General features: G+C 34.2%; 1 pseudogene; it reads left to right on the forward strand.

Annotated features, from left to right (window-relative positions):
* The first annotated feature begins 632 nt into the window (after positions 1-632).
* Positions 633-1,082, forward strand: LOC114029971 (annotated as a pseudogene).
* Positions 1,083-7,564: the final 6,482 nt, after the last annotated feature.

A 7,564-nucleotide genomic window follows, 5' to 3' on the forward strand; every position in this document is an offset into this window, starting at 1 on the left:
GATGAGTAGGGAGAGAATTCTAGGTATCAAGGATAGTTAGTGAAAATACACAGAATTGGGGAAAGGAATGCCTTATAAAAGGATTAGAGTAAGGTATTTAAAAAAAAGAAAAGAGCTGGAAGGTTGGAAAGACCCCAGAACATGAAAGATTACTTTTCTCCATTGACCATTTAAAAAACAGTAAATGCATTTTCAAACAAATTTATAAGGCTTTATACTTTGTATAAAAGTAACTCAACCCTTAATAATTCATAGTTTAATTAAAAAAAAAACTAGTCAGATATTTATTTACCTTTAAAAGAACTACTTCATTCTCTTAAACCCATTACTTATTTAAAAGGTAAATGAGTATTGCAAAATACTTATCACAGCCAAGAGATGTAGAATATAAAATGTAAATATTTTTGAGCAGGTGACTTCTTTCTTTCTTTTTAATTTCTTTACTTAAAAAAATATTTTGTTTGACTTTTTTTTAGGCATGCAAATAATATCAAATATACGTTTAGACATGCTAGGTACATTGTATTGGGTTTGAGTTAGAAAACAAGAGGAGAGGGTGCCGCAGCAGCGGCGGTAGAGACAGCGCCGCGGCGTGAAGGACTTGGGGTTCGTCGCACATAGCCGCCGACGACATGGAGATGTTGTACCGGGTGCCCTTCACGGTCTTCGAGGGTCCCAACCTGAAGCTGAAGAAGCCGCCATGGGCCCACATGCTGTCGGCTATGACGGTGTACGCCCTGGCGGTGGTGTCTTATGCCCTCATCACTGGAGGAATAATTTATGATGTCATTGTGGAACCTCCTAATGTTGAATCTATGAAAGATAAACATGGACATCAGAGACCAGCTGCTTTCTTAGCATACAGAGTAAATGTACTGTATATTATGGAAGGACTTGCATCCAGTTTCCTGTTTACAATGGGAGGTTTAGGTTTCATAATCCTACACCGAGCCAATGCACCAAATATCCCCAAGCTCAACAGGTTTCTTCTTCTATTCATTGATATTGTCAGTGTCCTCTTGAGTTTCTTCATGGCGAGAGTGTTCATGAGAATGAAGCTGCCGGGCTATCTACTGGGTTAGAGTTCCTTTTGTGAAGATACAACTATAACTGGATTCGCTCCTTTTAATGACGTTTCAAAGGCCGTTCTGCCTGCCGGGACAAAACTTGAAACATGGATTTACTGTGTCTCAGAATGACATAAGGAGAGGGCTGGTGTAAAAATGCAAAAGATTTTAGTCCAATTTTTGGAAAAAACCCTCTTGATCCCATTGATGTGATCATCTTATAATAATAACAGCAATAACACCATTGTTTTTATTGACCCACCATTCAAGTCAAGTAATCACATCTCTCCTCTTTGGTTTTCCCCCCATTTTTGAGAGAAACTATTTTCCTTTGTATAATGAAAGTATTGAGTAAAGTATTTCCTTATTTCCTACAAGCCCATTGTAAATTTCACCTTTTCAGGAAAAGACATTTCTAGTGAAGATGTGCACAAGTCCATTCAGGGAGCTGGAGTCTACAGGCTGATGACTCTGTCCAGCCATCAGCTTTGCCTTGACCCTTTATTATTTTAAGTGTAGCTCTCAAAATCTGTGATTTTGTGGGAGACTGTGTTCCCTAAACAATAAGATGTATGAAAGGAGCCTAAATAAATGATTTTTCTACTGAAAAAAAAAGAAAATAAGGAGAACCAATCCAAAAGAAAAGAAAAACATAACATCTTTATAGAGATTTTCTATTTTTAACTTGTTTTTTTAATTTCTTTTCTTTTTTTCTTTTTTTTTGTGATAGCTTTAATTAATCATAGGTTGGCTTCTGAAGTAATTAAGTATTAACAATCCCCATTGACTTCTGTGAGTTATGCACTTTTACAGGTTGTCAGTAGATAACAATAATAATGAAATGATAAAAAAATGGCAAAAAGAAGTTAAAATTTAATACATATGCAAATCAGGAAAATGCATAATATGTAATTCTCTAAAAGTAAGATAGATCTCCTAGGTCAGGGTTACTTAGAATAGATTCCAAGGTCAAAGTTACCCTATTTTGAGTTTTTAGAAGTTATCATAATTAGCTAAAAAGTCATAAGATACATTGTTTTTGGCAGGGGGTTAAGAGTATTTTTTTACATATTCATCATGCATAATGAACTGAGGGATTTGTCTCAAATGCTGCCATTAACATTAACCTTTTGGTGAACCTGATGAATTTTAAAAAATCCTAAAATAAAACTTTCAGGAAAAGATAATGATAAAACATTGTGTTTAAAATCTCAACATACCTTAAAAATTGTAATTGAAAACCAACAATGTAATCAGTTAGCATCATATTCTTTTTCCTACTCATGTTACTATAATGGTAATAAAGACAATGCTGCTTCCAAACTGCCTAATTCGCTTACTAAAAGGAAGTATTTCAGTGTGGGCCAGGTTGGCACTCATGAGACAAATCTCTTTCAGCACAGTGGTATGCCCTCTCATATTTGACACCCTTCCTCCAGTACAATAGATACATAGATAAAGAGATAGATGCAAATATGTATAGAGATAGATGAATATACATAAAACATATACATATACATAAACCTTTAAGGTATATGGGGTGTTAAGGAAAAAAAAAAACTAGTGCCCCTGGTGAGAGGGCTTGCCAAGCCCTTTTCAAAACCGCTCATTTTGCTTTGGTGTCCAACTAGTCACTCAATTCTCACCTGTGACTCCAAGAAGCTATAGCATGTGCATTGGTCACATTCTGGGAAAACCATCTCAGTAGTTGGGCTAAACCAGGATGAGGGTAACCTATAGGCCTCAAACCTGTCAGTGAGTTAGGGGGATGTCTACTCCAAGCATGTGAAGACTTCACCCAGTGGAATGGGTGGGTAAGAACAGTTTGTTCAAACAGCCATGAAGGCAGCTGAAGTGGGTGCTGTAGAACTCTTAGAACTTGGTCAAGGGATGTTCTTAAAGAGGCCTATTCACTGAATGGGACTTACCTTCCTCAAAGTGAGAACTCAAAATGATGTTAACTTAAAAAACTCAAGGTCTCCTATTGCATCCTGAGCCATCTCCAGTCATCCTGATCTATATCTGGCCATTGGACCCAGATGGCTCTAGAAGAGAAAGTCAGTCTGGTGACTTTGCACAACCCTACCTCACTCAAATACAATTCATTTGCAAGTCATGTCATCATCTTCCTGATGTCATGGTCCTCTTCAAGAATAAAGGACAAATCACACACACAACCAGACAGAACTTAGTCAGACATCAAAGACACTAAAGTCATCCACTGTATGCTGAGCTATTTCTAGTTGTCCTCACTTTTGATTTGTCACTGGACTTTGATCACTCTGTAAATCTTTTTTTTTTCTCTTGGGCTAGGCAATGTGGTTAAGTGACTTGCCCAGGGTCTCACAGCTAGTGAATGTTATGTGTCTGAGGCCGGATTTGAACTCAGGTCCTTCCCCAATCCAGGGCTGGTGCTCTATCCACTGCACCACCTAGCTGCCCCGACTTTGATCCTGGAAGAGAGAGTGAGGATGACTACTTTGAGCAGCTCTGCCTTACTAAAATCTAATTCACAGGTAAGTCCTCTTTGAAAATGAAAGACAAACAAAAGCAACACACATACACACACATATGTACACATATATATATGCACACACATGTATATATTTATATATACATATATACACATAGAAAGAGATGTATGTGTATATAGACACATATACATGCATATGTATATGCATGTACATATATATTTTTATACATATGTGTGTGTAATTTTTTTTATTGGTGTGCCTTCTGATAGCTACTGGGCATGGCACCATGAAGAACTCATTTAACATCTTTGACCTTTGTTCTATTAGTTTATAAAATGGGAATAATGATATCCAGAGAATGTACCTCACAGTGTTGTTTTGAGTCTAAAAGTAAATAAGATATGTAAAGCACTTTAAAAATTATACAAATGCCATATACATTTATTATTATCTTTCAAATAAATTGTTTTATTTATTTTAAAGCACTTTAAGTATTTTTAGAGTAAAAAAAAAGTCTGTCAGTTATGGTGATGATAAGGAGATTAAAAATGCTCTCATGATGAGAATTAGGAAATAGTTACTTAATTTGAGGGGTCCCACAGCTCACTTACCCAAAAGTTTAAAATTCTACCCTCAGATATCAAAGTCATTTATTTTACGCATTGTCTTTTCCAAGCTTAATACACACACTAGAGTGGGGTGACATCTGGAATTAGGAAGGAAAATGCTTGTTACAAGGAGAGGAAAGGGTCATTCACAGGTGAGATGGAAGAGGTATATTATAGCTTTGAAGATAAACTACCTATTTTATATATAGTCAACTATGTCACAAAATGGGTTAGGAGAATAGAGATGACAAATGCCACCTCATAGGGATTATAGGTACTATGATTATTAAGACAGTAATTATATATACAAAAATACACACATATATACACATATATACATATACATTTATATATTATATATATTTATACATGTATATTGAATATTTATACATATATTATCACAGTCATATATCTATATTTAAAATATAATATCAGATAGCATTTAGCTCAGCATTATCAGACTGGTAGAAAAACAAGATATTTATAACAATGTTAGAATATAGCCAAAGTGGTTTTTTTTCCTTTTTAAGGAACAGAGTTCATCATCATCATCATCATCATCATCATTACCACCTGAAGAAGCAGTGTTGTATACTGGAAGAACTGCTGGATTGGGAGTCATGGGGAAACCGGGTTCAAATCCTGTCTTCAACACCTAACAATTGTGTCATAATGGGTCAATTCATTCAGCTTTTCTAAATTCATTTTCCTTATCTGCAAAATGAAGATAACTAGTTCTTATTCTATTGGGTCATTGTGACGTCCACAAGAAATATTGTATGTAAAAACACTTTGCAAAATTTAAAGCACTATACACACTTAGTTGTTATTAAATTCTTACACAAACATAACCAGATAATAATAGCAAAACATTTAGAAACATTCATATGCATAGAGATTCCAACTAAGGGATTAAATTAAGGTATCTATCGATTTATTTGAGTTATATTACTAGCATTAATATCTCTGGTCAAAGAGTATACAGTTATTTGGGGAGAATAATCCCAAATTACATTCCAAAATGGCTATACCAATTCACAGCTTTATATACTTTCTTCTATTAATATATGGCATTGTATTCAGTTCCAGGTTCCTTGCTAGGCCTAGGTTCTATACTTCCTGAAATCTTAAATAGTGTGGTCTAGTCTGGTATGATCCTATTTCCAATTTCTGAATTTCTTGCTGCTGGGTTCCACCTTCCTTGGCATGTCTGAGATCAGTGTTCCAGTAGACTCCAAGACCCTAGAGAACATAAAGTTAAACTACTGCAGGTTTTAGGATCCCCTTTAGTAACCCTGCTCAGATTGCTGTCATCCAGGCCTCCATGCTTCCAAGCAGCGAACTCTTATAGAATAGAATAGAATACACAGAACTTTCTAATTACATGGGGCAACAAGAAACATTAGATAGAACAAGATCAAAAGATTGAAAAAAAAATTTAAAAAGGTATCATAGGTCAAAACAACTGACTTGCAAATAGGTCAAAGAATGGTTATTTTCAAATCCTTGGATTTTAATAACCATAAAAATGATAAACATAAAAAATTACATGTTTCCAGACATCATGAAAGAAAAATGCCAAAATATATTATTAAAAATGTGAAAATTGAAAGAATCAAGAAATCATGTTCTGAAAGAAATCCCAAACTTACATTCAATATCCAGTGTTTCCAATTAAAACAAAACAAAAAATATACTTCAAATCATTAAAAATTATTCAAATTCCAAGGGATTGCAGTCAGAATCTTACAAGACTTGGTAGCAATAAAGATTAAGGAGAGAAATCCTTGGAATATGATCACCCTAAAAAGAAAAAGGTGAAAATTTAAAACAAAAAATATCTTAATATGCAAAGAATACCTTAATATTATTCAATAGGGTAGAAATCTGGAAGCAGTTGGATTATAAATTAATTATATCAAACCTTCAAAGAACAATTAGCACTGATTTGACATAAATTATTTGAAGAAAAAAAAAAGGATGTCATACAAAAATTCTACCAGAAAATATGTTCCTGATACCTACATCAGGGAGAGAGAAGTCAAATAAAGAAAATTACAGACCAACATCTCTAATGAATATCACTGTTGAATTTGATATTAGTAGAGAGACTAAAGCAATATATTTAAAAGATTTTACACTATGTCAAGGTTAGATTTATACTGTAATTCAGTATTGGTTCAGTAATTGCAAAATTATAAATATGGTGAGCTATATTAATAATAAAGCAATGAAAATAAATTATTTTATCTCTATATGCACAAATACATTTAAAAAATACATATATTCAGCTTCTCTTAAGAAATTTTAAACCAAAATTTTGTAAACAGGAGTCAGCATTTTCCAAGCCACAACTGACATAATAAAATGTATTTTTACTTTCATGCTAAACTCTAGCAACAGAATGTGAGTTTGAGATAAATATTATCTACCACATTTAGAAGGGGAAGTGTGACAAATAAAAAGCCCAAGAGACAGTTTCTGGGTAATTAAAATCAATTTATTAGTTAGACTCACTGAGAAACAATAAATTGATGGTCAGTGGTTTCCCTTGGTAACCAAAGACAAACTATGGAGATCCCTGAATGCTTAAATACTTTTGGGAAAGGAGATGGCCCTGATAGGTGAAAATCAACCTTCACTGGCTAACAATTAATGAGGGGGGGGTGAACATATTAATGAGGAGGTAGGTCATAAATCTTCTGTCCAGCTGAGAATGTGACTTGATGATGAGATTCAGCTACCTCCAGCAATCTGGACAAAGGAATACATCTCTACCCAGATCACTCTGGTTAGTTTTCTCCTTCAATAAGCTGGGCCATCCTAAATTCTAATGAAGGGTTCTAAGAAGAGAGGATCATTTCCTAAGGGTAAGAATTCACCTAGATTAGATTTGATTTGTAAGGTCTTCTAGTTGTGTGGGATCCTGCCCAACAACACAGAGCTTGTACTTAGAGGATTTGGGCAATCCCCTGTCTCAGCAGTGTCCTTCAGAGACTGTTTGACTGACCTGCAAGCACTGATCCCCAAATGAGGAAATAGAAAGGAAAAACCTCAATCCCAATTTAATAATTGGTTTTTAATATAATAGAAAATAATTTCTCTCAGAGGAATTTGTATTGTGAAAAAGATAGAACTAAATGTGATAATGTTAGGGACCTTTAAAGGTATTGCTCAAGATATAATAATTACAGAAAATAATTTAATATATTTCTGAATTTATTTGTTTTTTTAAATTTAGAATATTCATGTCCCACCTTGATTTTTCTTCTTTCTTCTCCCTTTTTAAAGGAGTCTTCCTCTAAGCTATTCTGGAATATCACATGATTTGTTGCTTTCTTCTTAACATTTTAATTTATAATGATTTCTTTATCTAGTTCACCACACTACTAGACCATAAATTTCTTGAAGGCAA

The sequence above is a fragment of the Vombatus ursinus genome, unplaced genomic scaffold (assembly GCF_900497805.2).
Source record: "Vombatus ursinus unplaced genomic scaffold, bare-nosed wombat genome assembly UNPS02014945.1, whole genome shotgun sequence".
NCBI lineage: Eukaryota > Metazoa > Chordata > Mammalia > Diprotodontia > Vombatidae > Vombatus > Vombatus ursinus.